Here is a 16834-nt window from a genome sequence, read left to right on the forward strand (position 1 = left end):
CTGCCCGTTGCCAGGGGCAACCCTCGGTCAGCGTCTCGCGCATGCGCAACGGCGTGCTAAATAAATAAATTAAGAGAAATCGCACTAAATCGATAATTAAATCGCTTTAAAGTTTAGGGACGAAAAACGGAAATGCCTATTCCCACCGTGGGGCTCGGGGCGTGCCTCCCGGCAAAAAAAACGTCTCGACAAACCCCACGGTCCGTGAGCCATATCCCCCGCGAGCGTACGCAGACGGACGGACGGACAGAGACAGACGAAAAATTAGTCTTATAGGTTAGATGAATGATCCATGCTTCCGATTTCAAAGACAATGAGTTGCACCAGTCAGATGCTTCCTGATTCACAAAAATACCCTTTGACCCGCATCACAAAAATAACAGCTCTCACGTGAGCTTTTGTAAAGGTTACCACCAAAACAGACACTTTGTCCTGACATCACATATTCCATGTTTGACATTAATACACAAAATGTTGCATGTACGTACAGAAACAGACAAGCATTCTTTCAATTATGATTCAAAATAATCAAAAGGCACATTGGCAACATGTTATTACTATAATGAAATGTACTGCATCACATTACAACGTATTTATAAGTTGATCTCTGACAAGATTAGGCCTATATGTGCAGCATTCTTATAGAGGGAAGCCAAGTAGTAGTACATTCTCTATTTGTTGCAGAGGTTCAAGGTTCAAATCCGACTGGCATATCAATCATCGTCCCAGACTTACAAACTCATATCCACATACAGGCCAGTAAACGGTCACCTTGTGGCACACAGGGGCAGATGCCCATTATGGGCACCCTTCGAGTGTTTAAGATGACATGTTAGAAAACACATGAGTCGCTCCGGATTCGAGAACGACCCAACCCACAGATCCACAAATACTGGCCACTCTTACACTGCAGTTTGAACCTAGAAATTGAGTGTTCAACTTCACATTATATTCATTAGAAAGGCCTGTGACAAAGGTGCATCCATTGGAGCTTAATTGTCTGAAGCTTGCACATCTACCTGGTCTCCATTTGACGTTGTATTGTCTAAGAAGCCCACCCACACCTCCACATCCACAAACTCCTGGGAGTTGCCTCGCTCTGCCACACAGTCAGAATTTAGTTCCTGCTTCACACTGCCTCCATCTATGTGAAGGTCCAATTTTGGAGTTGAATCATCTTCAAATTTAACCTTCACTTCTACGCTCCTCACTGTTACTTCTTCACATTTCACCTTCGCCTCTTCATATTTCACCTTGATACCTTTCAAAGTGTCCAGGCTGGGATTGTCTTCTTGTTTCATGAACAATGGGGTCATTGCAGCACTTTGGCTTTCACAAGCTGATTTCAGAATACACTTCTTGTGGTTTTTCTGATGCTTGTGTGTTCTCTGGTGTTTTTTAAGATTTGATGACTGTGCAAACGCTTTCCCACAAACACTGCACTTGAAGGGTTTCTCTCTTGTGTGTGTTTTCTGGTGGGTGTGAAGAATTGATGACTGTGCAAACGCCTTCCCACACCGAGTGCACTTGAAGGGTTTCTCTCCTGTGTGTGTTCTCTGGTGTTGTTTAAGAGTAGATGAATCTGAAAATTCTTTCCCACACACACTGCACTTGAAGGGTTTCTCTCCTGTGTGTGTTCTATGGTGATTTTTAAGAGTAGATGAACCTGGAAATGCCTTATCACACAAACTGCACTTGAAGGGTTTCTCTCCCGTGTGTGTTCTCTGGTGTCTTTGAAGATGTGGTGACTGTGCAAATGACTTCCCACACACACTGCACTTGAAAGGTTTCTCTCCTGTGTGTGTTCTCTGGTGGGTCTGAAGATTTGATGACTGTGCAAACGCCTTCCCACACATAGTGCACTTAAAAGGTTTCTCTCCTGTGTGTGTTCTCTGGTGATTTTTAAGAGTAGATGAATCTGAAAATGCCTTCCCACACACACTGCAAATGAAGGGTTTATATCCTGTGTGTGTTCTCTGGTGGGTCTGAAGAGTTGATGACTTTGCAAACGCCTTCCCACACACAGTGCACTTGAAAGGTTTCTCTCCTGTGTGTGTTCTCTGGTGTTGTTTAAGAGTAGATGAATCTGAAAATGCCTTCTCACACACACTGAACTTGAAGGGTATCTCCCCTTTGTGTGTTTTCTGGTGCTGTGTCAAGTTTCCAGTACGATCCATGGTGTTTGCATTCTGGTCGCATTGTTTCCTTCTTGTACCGAGCTGCGCTGAGTGCCTTTGCTCCATCAGGCCAATTCTGCAGAACAAGCGTGAGCTGCAGACAGAAAAACATATCCACACCATCTATGTGAGTATGAGGCAAAGAGGAATGCATATATACACAGTCACACATGACTTACACGTCTATACATATTCATATTTTCATGATATAGTGAAAGAGATTCCCCAATTCATCACACGGGCTGTTAAGGCACACAATGAGAGGGCAAATGGGCATAAACATGCCTGGACACCCTAGTGTTTTCAAAATGAATGTTTACCAAAAACTCCAAGCACACAATTTCGGTTGTCTAGCTACGACAGGAATATTTATTTAAGAAAAATTAGCTAACATAGGAAAGGCTGTTGAAAAGAATATTATTTGTATTATGCAGAAATGTATAAATTAATGTTCATTTGCAACTTAGAGGTGTGAAGCCAGGCTCAGATGAGCTTGAATGCGAGGATGAACAGATCTAACTTCAGCTGCATATGTGCAGTGTTAATTTCCTGACTGTATCCATTCTTATAAAATCTTGTTCTGTACCTGTTGAATTCCATGACGAAATGGGGCCTTGCATATGTTCTACAAAAATATCACCTCAATGGGAAAATCTTGACTTAAAACTTTTGTGATAGCGGGAATTCATATTCTTTGGTTATTTCGGTAAATTCACGTACATAGAAAATAATAATACAAATAAAGTCAATAGAAGAAAAAAAAGACTAATGTAGACTGTAGCCTGGTTCTTAACCTCGGTGAGTTTATTGGCAGTCTATAATGTAGACAATTGCCTGTTTTTTGACGAGACCTTTGCAATGGACTAGACCTTGGCGATGGACACTCACAGCTTTGTATGTAAAAAAGTCCAGGCAGCTTCCACATAGTGTTACAGAGCCTAATGAAAGAATGCTGCTAGACTAATTCGAAGTGAGACTTTGGATGCCAGACCAGAGCTGGTCATGAACACATTAACCAGGTATAGGAGCTCCTCCACCACGTGTAGAACGACCTGATTATGTATGGTCAGCTGAGCAGGTGCAGTGTTGTATGACATTAAATTCCCAGGGAGGTGTTCTTTGGGTCTTTCGGTAAAGTCACGTCACTTAATCGAAAGACCCAAAGAATATGAATTCCTGCAGTTACGAAAGCTTTTGGTCAAGATTTTCCCAGGGAGGTGATCTTTTTGTAGAACATATGCAAGACCCCATTTCGTCATGGAATTCTCCAGGTACAGAACACGATTCTCCAACTCAATATCATTGAGTAGCCATGACCAGATCATCAACATGCGTAACATGGTTGACCAGCAGGGGACGATCCCTTGACTATAACCAGGTATCGATTAGCGTATCATTGTTACTGTATGAAATGCATTTTTTTATAGGCCCATTGTGAGCTTCTCAAAATACATCATTATTTGAAAATGCTATGTAATGTAATGCATGGGGCCAGAGGCAATTTCGGCCACAAGCCAAATTGAACAGGAAAGGGATCCGACTCCTGGTCACGCAGCTTTAGATGGGCCAGCCAAAAAAATCTTAAAATCCTCAACGAATGTGAGCAGAGGCAGAGATATCGAAAACAAAAAAATAATCCAAAACCCCAAGCCTCTTTATGGTACTATAGGCCATAATTACACCAAGAAAGCAGAGATCTAGTTTCTGCTGAAAATCCGTACTCCTGTGCTATAGCTGATGGACAAAAAATACAGCAGCCCCTTGAATAGCGCGGAGGTTACATTCTTGGAAAGTGCCGTGCGAAAGCTAAAATGCCGATATTTAAGCCTTACCTAAAAAATGCGGTTAGGTAAACGGCATATAAAATATACATCACAATTTAAATAAGTACTGTACTGTATTCCCAAGAAACTAAATTACTGAAATAAATGTGGAGAAACCGTATACAAAACATTCCAAGATGAGTATAACTGTATATAAATAAAGCAGACTTTGTGTTTTTTTTAGAACCAATTGCACCAACACTTTGAAACATACACACATCAAAAATTCCACGCGTACTCAAGGGTAAGTTATTATGTTTTTCACACAATTTTTAGCTTACCTGTTCACCTTCAACACCTGTAACACCTGCACACTCCAACACCCCGCTGCTGCTAATGGGTGTAGCCCAAGGGTCATAAAGAAGTGGCCGGGGCTAGTGATGTTAATGTAATAAATTAGCATGTTAATGTGAAATCGAAGAGTGGTGCAATCCAAAGCGGCTTCCCTACAAGACAGAGAAGGATCGAGGCTCTACCTGGGTAAACAACAACTACCACACTATGGGAACCTCATTTGCCAGTAAAAATATGATAATTGGTTTTTTACCCTTCTATCTGGCAACAAAACTGACACCTTTTTACAATGAGTCATGTGCACTATCCTTGAAGTTGATTGGTCCACACCTGAGACGGCTTTCCTTAGAGCCTAGTCTCACATGGGTTGGACCAGATGATGCCAAAAGTGCGCCAGATGACTGCGGGTGACTGGCTGCGGGAACTGGTGGCAGGAATAATGGGGGCCACGTCACTCGTGGAAGGGCAGGTGAACAGGCGGCGTACCCGGATTCTGCTGGACACGGGGGGCGGTAACGTCACTCGTGAGTGCAACACATTGCAGCGTGGTCGGGGTTGACGTGAGCCGCCGACAGGCCCCGGATCGTGCGCTGCACACTGCAAGTGGAAGTGGGATAGGACTGCTGGGGAGGGTCACCCTTAAGGGTCGCCTCGGACACCCGGTGTGTAACCAGGAGTTATACGTGTCAAGCGTGTTATGCCACGAGTGTATTGCAGGTACCGACCTCCTGGGAAAGTTGGGGCTCAGCGTGCAGCCCCGCCAGCGATGCGCCACCGTGGAGGGCAGCGGGGAGCGGATTCCTTTCTTGGGACAAGAGCCGGGTTGCCCTCGCTTCGAGCCTGTGGCCGCTATCCTGGCGTCGGCCGTCACCGTCAGCATTGGTGTTCCACTGGGTTTTCCGTTTTTCTCCCAAACCTAAACTCAAAATATATTTGGTGGTGGTCAAACAGTCCAATGCAAGACCCTCCTGAAAAATAATCTTTAATTGCTAAATAAGAAGTTAAATTGGAAAACCCTCAAACACAGTACACTTTTTTTATTTTACCAGGTGAGGCCATCTGAGCTGCATAGCTCTTTTTCAGAATCGACCTGGACACAAATGATAGCTCAACTTACTTTGTTATAATATGGAAATGTTTTGCAGCCAAATTCTCAAAATGCATGTTTCTAAATGTGGAGAAAAATCAATGACACTACAGGTATTGTGGTCTATGCAAACATGACTCCTCGTAAAAAAGGTGTCAGTTTTGTTGCCAGATAAAAGGGTAAAAAAATAATTATCATAAAAATAGTTGTCCATCGGTCTAAAGGGTGCATCAGCAAAACCAACTCGGCAGAACGCTCCTGAATTAGAGTGCTGAGACTCATTGTGGTCATGTACTCGAGTGTGCACCATGGTGGCTGGGAGATGTTAACTGCCTCTCCTGGTTTACAGGAGGTGGTGGTTTCGATCGCGACCCCTCCTGTATATTGGCAGTTTGCGTGTCTCTCTCGCTCCCCGTGGTCGCGTGGATTTTCCTCCGGTTTTCCCCTCCACATTAAGAGTCAACATCACCACGCGTTTAGAGTATTTGACCGACAGACATTTCCACACGTTGATAAGCCACTTTGTTGTGGGCTGGTCGCTTCTGAAAACAAGAGCGGTATAGCAGCTGAAGTGGGCTTGGCCTGGTAAGATAAAAAAAAAAAACTGTCGAAATATTTAAAAGAAACAAAGTTCCAAAGTAGTGAGCCAGATGAAAACAAATAAAACTTAAGCAGAGAATTAAAGCAAATGCAATCAGGCGAGGGCAGGAGGCAAGGCCCCGCATGGCTAGGCCCCGCGTTGTAATGTTCCAACATGGACATCGATTCCATACTCGCTGCTACTCAATTGATATCCCTACGAGAGGAGCGAGGCTCTACCTGGGTAAACAACAACAACCACGACAACAACAACCACAACGACAACAACAACCACGATGTGAACTTCTCACCTCGGATCTCAGTGAGCGCGCGCGGTGCAGCAGCTTCCGGATATATCGTGACGTCACGCGGCAGCAGGAGGTGACATGACGTCACTAGCGGAGTTCATCACACAATCCCCTCCCCCAACAAACAGCGGTGTAATTGAATAATTTATGTTAATAAGCCGGGCCCATGTGGGGTGATTGGGCTTGGCTGGTAAACCCGTTGCAATGAACTAGCGACGGTATTCCTGAATAAATTATGTTAATGAACCGCCAGTGACTGGGCGTGGCTTTTAGCAAAAAAGGATTTTTACTGGAACCGAAATCGACAGTGACCAACTAGACGTGACGTCACGCTCAAAAGCGCGGTAGAGGGGGGGGTTGGGGGGTTAAATACCTTGGTGACATGACGTCACTAGCAGGGAACAGCTCTCCCTGGCGTCTCACGCCAAGTTAATGAGTGGTGACGTCAGAGAACGAGATCAGAGTTAGAGTTTAAGTTTATTTAGATTACATTTATATTGTTGCCTCTCTTGAACAGAGACCCCTTGGGTGCGTGAGCTCAACAACAACGTGAACATTATTGTGTGTGTACACTGTGTGTGTGTACACTGTGTATGCAATGTGTATGTGTACACACTTGTGTGTGTGCGTGTACACTGTGTGTTGCACAGTCGGGGGTACAGGTGGTGCATTGGCCAGTCAACTGAGTCAGTAGACCCATGGCACCTGGGTCTATCCCGTGCACATGGCCTGGCACAAACGCCATGGTGACGTCACCGCCACTTAGTGGCGAATGGCGGTTGTTGTTCTTGTAACTGTGGACAGTGCTGTGGGGGGAGGACCAATTCCGATTAGCCTTTCCCCTCGGGGCATTCGTAGCTACCACATCAGCTAAATGGGGGCTCTGGATGGGTGTGAGGGGCTGGTAAGCCCTCCACCTTCAATATATTACAACTAAACCACGTCTAAGATTGCACTTGAAGGGTTTCTCTCCTGTGTGTGTTCTCTGGTGTTTATTAAGAGCAGATGAAACTGAAAATGCTTTGCCACACGCACTGCACTTGAAGGGCAATTTTTCGGTGTGTTCTCTGGTGGCTCTGAAGAACTGATAAACATGCTAATTTCTTCTCACACACAGTGCACATGAAGGGGTTCTCTCCTGTGTGAGTTCCCTGGTGCTGTGTCAAATTTCCAGTACAATCCGTGCTGTTTCCTTGTACCGAGCTGCGCTGAGTGCCTTTCCTCCATCAGACCAATTCTGCAGAGGAAGTGCAATATACACAGTCACACATGACTTACACGTCTATACTTTTTCATATATTCATGATATAGTAAAAAAGATTCCCAAATTCATCACACGGGCTGTTAAGGCACACAATGAGAGGGCTAATGGTCATACATATGCCTGTAAACCCTAGTATCTTCAAAATTTATGTCAAACCAAAACTCCAAGCACACAATTTTGGCTGTCTGGCTACAAAGAGAATATTTATAACAAAAATTCAGCAAACATAGCAAAGGATGTTGAACATAATACTATTTGTATTAATGTTAAATCGCAACTTAGAGGCGTGAAGCGAGGCTCAGAATTGTTTGAATGCTTTGATGAACAGATCTAACTTCAGCTGGAAATGTGCTGTGTTAATTTCTTGACTTTATTCATTCTTAGAAAAAGTTCCCGAAGAAAACAGAAATAAACAATTGTTTTGATTTAACCTGCGTGTTCAATGGAGTTAATATACTTTACAACAGATACAAACTTGACACTCTCACACACTGGCATGGTAAAAATGTGATGGTGTGTCCAGAACCATGTCTGGCCGCCTTCATCTGCTCAGTATTCAGTATTAATGTTTCCTCACTTCACCATGTAATTAATTGAGGATCAATCAACATAGAAGTCCATAATAAGTTCAACTTTCACTTATTAATGATGTTTGCTGTCGACGATTATCAAACTCTAATTGTTGAATTCATAATGCAGTGATATAACTGCGCCACCACTCCTCACATAGATAAAGTCTTACATACACATACATTGCACGTGGATCATTAACATATGCTATACAAATCAGCCACCATTTCAATCAGATGCTTTCTGTGGTTTTCCGCTGTTCGTGGCTCCGCCCCCTACCTGCCTGCTAACCCGTCTGTGTTGTTTGTCTTAACCGAGGTGGCTGAGTAGCCTCGTCATGACCGTGTAATTTCACGTTAATTCACGGCGCCACAGTGCCATTTAACCTCGGGGAAGCCTCGGTCAATTCCCTGGCCCCAGGACACCGTGGAGGTTCCCCACGAGGAGGGCTCCTGGGTGAAAACATGTAGGCCAGGTGACTTTCCCGCGAGGCTCCAGGTGGGAAGAGCAGCGTCGGCCAGGCCGCTCCGTGGGGTGGGCATCGCGGGTGCGGCGCCGGCAGAGCGGCTTCGCCACTGTGGCATCACATAGCCCCCCGAGGTGCCTGTCCCCGTCCCGGGTTGACTGGAGCACCTCGCCTGGGCTGCCCCCACGAGGTAGCGCCGCGGGGTCCTTGGGACTCGCCCGGCCTTCATGGCTGGCCTCGGGAGTGGTGGCTCCGTCCTCGGGGGTTCCCGCGGTGGTCTCCTTCTCCACTCCAGTGGCTCCTTTTGTCCCTCGGCACCTGTGGGCTGGGGAACAAACTCAGAGGCCGAAGGGTTTAGGGGCCGTCGCCCCCGCCATCACCCGGCCGGGCCAGGGCCTTGCGGGGCCCATGTAGCGTGCGAGGCCCCCGAGCACGAGGGGTGTGGGGACAACAGGATTTCGGGGCACCCAAATGGCGGGGTCCTCCCTCGCCGGGGCTGCCTTCCATAGTTTTAATCGGCGGACGTTGACCACTATCTTTCGGCCCCTCTCCCCACCCTGGATCAGCACCGTCCAGGGGGAAATCTGCCGCACCACGGTCCAGGGTCCGCGCCAGTAGGTCGTTAGTTTCCCCACCTGTCCCGCCCCGAGGCGAGGGGTGTGCAGCCACGCCTTAGAGACTTCCGAAAAGAAGGGGGGCTCCATACGGGGTCGGGCGCCCTGCTCCTGCCACCGATGCGCGGCCTCCCCTTGCGGGTAGGCACGGCCCCTCGTAGAGTCTCCATCAAGTGCTCCACGGGGCGGCTCCCTTGCTCCGGTTGTGGTGGGGGAACGCCGAACAGCAAATCTGCGGGTAGAAGAAACTCACGGCCAAACATAATTAAGAACGGGGTCTGTCCCATCGACGTGTGTACTGTGGTGGCATAGGGGAACAGGACATTAGGGAGGTGTTCGTCCCAGTCCTGCTGGTTGGTGGTCTGGTTCAAACGCTCCACCATACGGTTCGCCTGGGGGTGGTATGCCGTGATTCGGTCCTTCTGGATTCTGAACTCCCGGCACAGCACCAGAAACAGCTCTGCCTCGAACTCACTACCTTGGTCGGTAATGACTCGTTCGGGGATCCCATGTTTAAGTACGTAGTGCTCCACAAATTCCTGGGCGACCACAAGGGCCGCCGGGGATGGCCACCGCCATGGGATAGCGTGTGAAGTACTCCACCGCTACGAGGATATACTGGTTACCCCGGCGGGATCGCGGAAATGGCCCCTGTAGGTCGATCCCAACCAGCTGGTTCGTCCGACTAATGTGGAACGGCCTCAGGCGTACCTGATATCGTGCTGGTTTCTGAGTAGCCTCGTCATGACCGTGTAATTTCACGTTAATTCATGGCGCCGCAGTGCCATTTAATCTCGGGGAAGCCTCGGCCAATCCCCTGGCCCCAGGAAACCGTGAAGGTTCCCCACGAGGGCTCCTGGGTGAAAACCTGTAGGCCAGGTGACTTTCCCACGAGGCTCCAGGTGGGGGTGTGTGCGTGTGTTCATGTGGGGGGTGGTGAGGGAAGAGCAGCGTCGGCCAGGCCGCTCCGTGGTGTGGGCATCGCGGGTGTGGCGCCGGCAGAGCGGCGTCGCCGCTGTGGCATCACAATATCATCCCTGGGGCCCGGCCCAAGGGTTGTGTTCGCCAACAAGCACCTTGTGGCCGGGTGATCCACGTATCCTGGTCTGGCCTAGCCTGAAATGGCTACGTGGCACCCTCCAGTGCGCCCGCCATCTGCAGAACGAAGGGTGAGGGGCGGGTGTGATGCCAGTATGGCAGGGAGAGGGATGGTCTCAGATGGACTTGATCTTGGCGATGGACTCACAACTCTGTATGCAGCAAAAGTCCAGTCAGCTTCCACAGTGTTGCACAGTCTAAAAAAATAATGCTGCTCGACACATGAGCCAGGTATGGGAACTTATCCGCCACTTGAAGAACTGCCTGACTATTAATGGAGAGCGGAGCAGGTGCAGTGTTGTATGACATGGATTCCCAAGCAGGTGATTTATTTTTGTGGAACATATGCAAGGCCGCATTTCATGATGGAAGTATCCAGGCATCAGAACAAGATTCCCTAACTCCATCTCATTGAGTAGCCATTACCAGATCAGCAGATGCAACAGGGCTTACCAGCAGGGAATGATCCCTTAACTATAACCAGTCATCGATAAGCGTATTATTGTAACCGTAACGAATGCAATTTATTTATATGGCCATTGTGAGCTTCTCAAACTACATAATTATTGACGATGCTATGTAATTTAATGCAATGGGCCAGAGTGAATTTCTGTCACAAGCCGAGTTGAACAGGAAATGGCCCCAACTCCTGGTCACGCACCTTTAGATGGGCCTGCCCAAAATCATAAAAATCCTCAACGAATGTGAGCAGAGGCAGAGACATCGAAATCAAGGAACCCAAAGCATCAAGCCTCTTTATGGTACCATAGGCCTTAATTACATCAAGAAAGCAGAGATCTAGTTTCTGGTGAAAATCCGTACTACTCTGCTGTACTCGATCGACAGAAAATAGAGCCGCCCCTTGAATATCGGAGGTTACGTTCTTGGAAAGTTCTGCGAGACTGCTAAAAACGCGATATTCAATACTTAAGTCTTACCCAAGTAATGGCGTTAGGTAAACGTCAACTAAAATTTACATCACAATTGAAATAAGTACTGTATTCCACATCAACAAAAAACTAAACAATTGAAATAAACATTTGGAAACCATGTCTCGTGCTTTTGGTTACAGGTCAACCCAACACTAATGGTCACACATGCTGTCTGCTTCTACTCGACCTTGTCCGAAAAGTCCTCCAAAACCTCCACATCCACAAATGGCTGTGATTCGTCTCGGGCTCCATTAGCGACCGGGAAGTCAAACCCTAGAGCCTTCACAGGTCACCTTCACGAATGGTGACGTTTCCCAGCTGCCATTTGTATTGGGTCCTTGAATCACAAAAGATGGGCTTATGGAACTTCAAATTTCACAGGTCAATCTCAGACTCTGCTCCTTGTAGACCTCCTTACGCGTGTTTCAGTTTCAAGACAATTCAAAAGGCCTTCCAAGTGTACATTAAGTGGTTTTTAATGTGTGTTCCCTGGCAGTTGTGAAGATTTGATTACTGTGTAAATGCATTCCAAGACAGTGCAGTCGTTAAGATTCCGTGGAGGCGAGTTCTGCTCTTGGTGACATCACAAGCCAGAGAGAGGGGGAGGCCCTGACGTAACCCACTCGTTAATTTGAGGTGACGTCTTCAGAGGGAGCGTCTACATATTTAAGTAAACATGTGGTAAACAAGGTGGGATATCAATGCAGACAGATATATCTAAAGTTTTATTTAAATAGAAGTTAAAATTCAATAAAACCTAGGCTAGAATACAAATCTGTAACAAAAATCCACGATGCCTTCAAATGTCCTCTTTAAAGTACCTCCTTGCAAAAAAACAGATCGGCAGACATCTTTCATTGAACATTTTCTACACGAAACAAAGGAATGTTTTACACAAACTATGAATACCACGGCCTTTTAGGAATGCATGTGTAATGGGTTCCGGAGACACTTGTAGAGGTATCTTCTTTATTACAACACTCCAACAGTCCTGATACTCTGCTACAGCCTAGGTACACAGCCTAGATACACTACTCTGGCTACGCTCTGGAGTCCTCCGGCTGCAATTATCCTAGGGGAGGCTAATTGACCCGACCTAGCCAAGGTGCGGGTCTGGACTCTGGCTTCCTCGGAACTCGCCCTTACAAGGACGTAGAGCCGGGAGTCCCAGAGTCCCACCACTGGCCCTCACAGCGTCCCGGCCCTTACAAGGACAAGAGGGACGAGGGGGTCCAGGGTCCTAAGCTGGCTGGTCTTGGGTCTTGAGCTGCAACTGGCCCCGATCGGCCAGGGAGCTGCCCTTTTATGCCTCATCCCCAACGAGGGGTGGGGTTGTGTGCGCCCCCAGATATCCCACAGAGCACGCACAGCCCGCCCGTTGGTGGCGCCAAGGGGCTTAACTGTTTGGGGTGCCTGGGATCCTAGTGCTTGGCGCCGAGGGCTTATCTGCCTAGGATCCCAGAGCCCCCAGCAGCCCCTCCCCTCTTATGGCACTACACATGTGTTCAGTACAAGCCACTTGTGGACTGGTTTTGGTGTACAATGTCTCAACAGTCCGGCTTGCTTCAACTGATGTTCATCGGCAAGGTCCATTTCAAGTCTCAGTTCGACAAAATGTATACGTAATACAAAATAATAATTCGTGTTCTTGTGGAGAATGTATCTCCTATACGTAACTTGTAAGTGGCATACCTTAACTGATGAATGATCCGACTATGCTCCCGATTTCAAAGACAATGAGTTGCCCCAGTCAGATGCGTCCTGATTCATAAAAATACCCTTTGACCCGTATCACAAAAATAAGAGCTCTCACGTGAGTTTTTGTACAGGTTATCACCAAAACAGATACTTTGTCCTGACATCACATATTCCATGTTTGACATTAATACACAAAATGTTGTATGTACGTACAAAATCAGACAGGTATTCTTTCAATTATGATTCAAAATAATCAAAGGGCACATTGGCAACATTTTATTACTATACTGAAATGTACTGCGTCATGTTGCAACGTATTTAGAAGTTGATCTGACGAGATTAGGCCTATATGTGCAGCACTCTCATAGAGGGAAGCCAAGTAGTACATTCTCTATTTGTTGCAGAGGTTCAAGGTTCAAATACGACTGGCATATCAATCATCGCCCTGGACTTACAAACTCATATACACATGCAGGCCAGTGAACGGTCAAATTGAGACAAACAGGGGCAGATGCCCATTATGGGCACCCATCGAGTGTCTAAGATGAGATATGATACAAAACACTTGAGTCACTCCTGGTTAGAGATCGCCCCAACCCACAGGTTCACAAATACTGGCCACTCTTACACTGCAGTTTGAACCTAGAAATTGAGTGTTCAACTTCACATTATATTCATTAGAAAGGCCTGTGACAGAGGTGCATCCATTGGAGCATATTTGTCTGAAGCTTGCACATCTACCTGGTCTCCATTTGACTTTGTATTGTCTAAGAAGTCCACCCACACCTCCACATCCACATACTCCTGGGAGTTGCCGCGTTTTGCCTCAGTCAGAATTTAGTTCCTGCTTCACACTGCCTCCATCTATGTGAAGGTCCCATTTTGGAGTTGAATCATCTTCAAATTTAACCTTCACTTCTACGCTCTTCACTGTTACTTCTTCACATTTCACCTTCGCCTCTTCATATTTCACCTTGAAACCTTTCAAAGTGTCCAGGCTGGGGTTGTCTTCTGGTTCTTGTTTCATGAACAATGGGGTCATTGCAGCACTTTGACTTTCACAAGCTGATTTCAGATTACACTTCTTGTGGATTTTCTGATGCGTGTGTGTTCTCTGGTGTTTTTCAAGATTTGATGACTTTGCAAACACCTTCCCACACAGAGTACACTTGAAAGGTTTCTCTCCTGTGTGTGTTCTCTGGTGTGATTTAAGAATTGATGACTTTGCAAACGCCTTCTCACACACAGTGCACTTGAAAGGTTTCTTTCCTGTGTGTGTTCTCTGGTGTTGTTTAAGAGTAGATGAATCTGAAAATACCTTCCCACACACACTGCACTTGAAGGGTTTATCTCCTGTGTGTATTCTCTGATGGGTCTGAAGATATGATGACTTTGCATACGCCTTCCCACACAGAGTGCATTTAAAAGGGTTATCTCCTGTGTGTGTTCTCTGGTGTTGTTTAAGAGTAGATGAATACAAAAATGCCTTCCCACACACACTGCACTTGAAGGGTTGATCTCCTGTGTGTATTATCTGGTGGGTCTGAAGATTTGATGACTTTGCAAACGCCTTCCCACACAGAGTGCACTTAAAAGGTTTATCTCCTGTGTGTGTTCTCTGGTGTTGTTTAAGAGTGGATGAATCTGAAAATGCCTTCTCACACACACTGCACTTGAAGGGCATCTCTCCTGTGTGTGTTCTCTGGTGTTGTTTAAGAGTAGATGAATAAAACAATGCCTTCCCACACACACTGCACTTGAAGGGCATCTCTCCTGTGTGTGTTCTCTGGTGTTGTTTAAGAGTAGATGAATTAAAAAATGCCTTCCCACACACACTGCACTTGCAGGGTTTGTCTACTGTGTGTGTTCTCTGGTGGGTCTGAAGATATGATGACCATGAAAATGCCTTCTCACACACAGTGCACTTGAAGGGTTTCTCTCCTGTGTGTGTTCTCTGGTGTCTTTGAAGATGTGATGACTGTGCAAACGCCTTCCCACACACAGTGCACTTGAAATGTTTCTCTCCTGTGTGTGCTCTCTGGTGTCTTTGAAGATGTGGTGACCGTGCAAATGCCTTCTCACACACAGTGCACTTGAAAGGTTTCTTTCCTGTGTGTGTTCTCTGGTGTTGTTTAAGAGTAGATGAATCAAAAAATGCCTTCCCACACACACTGCACTTGAAGGCCTTATCTCCTGTGTGTGTTCTCTGGTGAGTCTAAAGATTTGATGACTTTGCAAACGCCTTCTCACACACAGTGCACTTGAAAGGTTTCTCTCCTGTGTGTGTTTTCTGGTGTTGTTTAAGAGAAGATGCATCTGAAAATGCCTTCTCACACACACTGCACTTGAAGGGCATCTCTCCTGTGTGTGTTCTCTGGTGCTGTGTCAATTTTCCAGTACGATCCGTGATGTTTACATGCTGGTCGCATTGTTTCCTTCTTGTACTGAGCTGCGCTGAGTGCCTTTGCTCCATCAGGCCAATTCTGCAGAGCGAGGGTCAGCTGCAGACAGAAAAGCATGTCCACACCATCTATGTGAGTATTGAGGCACAGAGGAATGCATATAAACACAGTCACACATGACTTACACATCTATACATATTCATATTTTCATCATATAGTGAAAGAGATTCCCCAATCCATCACAAGGGCTGTTAAGGCACACAATGAGAGGGCAAATGGTCATAAATATGCCTGGACACCCTAGTGTCTTCAAAATGAATGTTTACCAAAAACTCCAAGCACACAATTTTGGTTGTCTAGCTACGACAGGAATATTTATTTAAGAAAAATTAGCTAACATAGCAAAGGCTGTTGAAAAGAATATTATTTGCATTATGCAGAAATGTATACATTAATGTTCATTTGCAACTTAGAGGTGTGAAGCCAGGCTCAAATGAGCTTGAATGCGAGGATGAACAGATATAACTTCAGCTGCATATGTGCAGTGTTAATTTCCTGACCATTTACATTCTTATAAAATCTTGTTCTGTACCTGTTGAATTCCATAACGAAATGGGGCCTTGCATATGTTCTACAAAAAGATCACCTCCCTGGGAAAATCTTGACTTAAAACTTTAGTGACAGCGGGAATTCATATTCTTTGGTTATTTCGGTAAAGTCACGTAGATAGAAAATAATAAAACAAATAAAGTGAATAGAATAAAAAAAAAACGACTAATGTAGACTGTAGCCTGGTTCTTAGCCTTGGTGAGCGTACTGGCAGTCTATAATGTAGACTGTAGCCTGGTTCTTAACCTCGGTGAGTGTATTGGCAGTCTATGATGTAGACTATTGCCTGTTTTTTTTAGGAGACCTTTGCAATGGACTAGACCTTGGCGATGGACACTCACAGCATTGTATGTAAAAAAGTCCAGGCAGCTTCCACATAGTGTTACAGAGCCTAATGAAATAATGCTGCTAGACCAATTTGAAGTGAGACTTTGGATGCCAAACCAAAGCTGGTCGTGAACACATTAACCAGGTATAGGAGCTCCTCCACCACGTGTAGAACGACCTGATTATTCATGGAGAGCTGAGTAGGTGCAGTGTTGTATGACATTAAATTCCCAGGGAGGTGTTCATTGGGTCATTCGGTTAAGTCACGTCACTTAACCGAAAGACCCAAAGAATATTAATTCCTGCAGTTACGAAAACTTTAAGTCAAGATTTTCCCAGGGAGGTGATCTTTTTGTAGAACATATGCAAGGCCCCATTTCGTCATGGAATTCTCCAAGTACAGAACACGATTCTCCAACTCAATCATTGAGTAGCCATGACCAGATCATCAACATGCGTAACATGGTTGACCAGCAGGGGATAATCCCTTGACTATAACCAGGCACCGATTAGCGTATCATAATTACTCTATGAAATGCAACTTTTTTTATAGGGCCATTGTGAGCTTCTCAAAACACATCATTAT

General features: G+C 46.0%; 1 pseudogene across 1 annotated transcript; it reads right to left on the reverse strand.

The window, feature by feature from the left end:
• Nucleotides 1-426: 426 nt before the first annotated feature.
• Nucleotides 427-15517, reverse strand: LOC144738200 (uncharacterized; annotated as a pseudogene). Its single transcript, XR_013589170.1, has 2 exons — nucleotides 14061-15517; nucleotides 427-2096 (listed from the first exon to the last, which is right to left on the reverse strand). The product of XR_013589170.1 is annotated as an uncharacterized LOC144738200 (transcript).
• Between the last annotated feature and the right edge of the window lie 1317 nt (nucleotides 15518-16834).

Source organism: Lampetra planeri, chromosome 78, assembly GCF_965212315.1.
Source record: "Lampetra planeri chromosome 78, kcLamPlan1.2.h2, whole genome shotgun sequence".
NCBI lineage: Eukaryota > Metazoa > Chordata > Hyperoartia > Petromyzontiformes > Petromyzontidae > Lampetra > Lampetra planeri.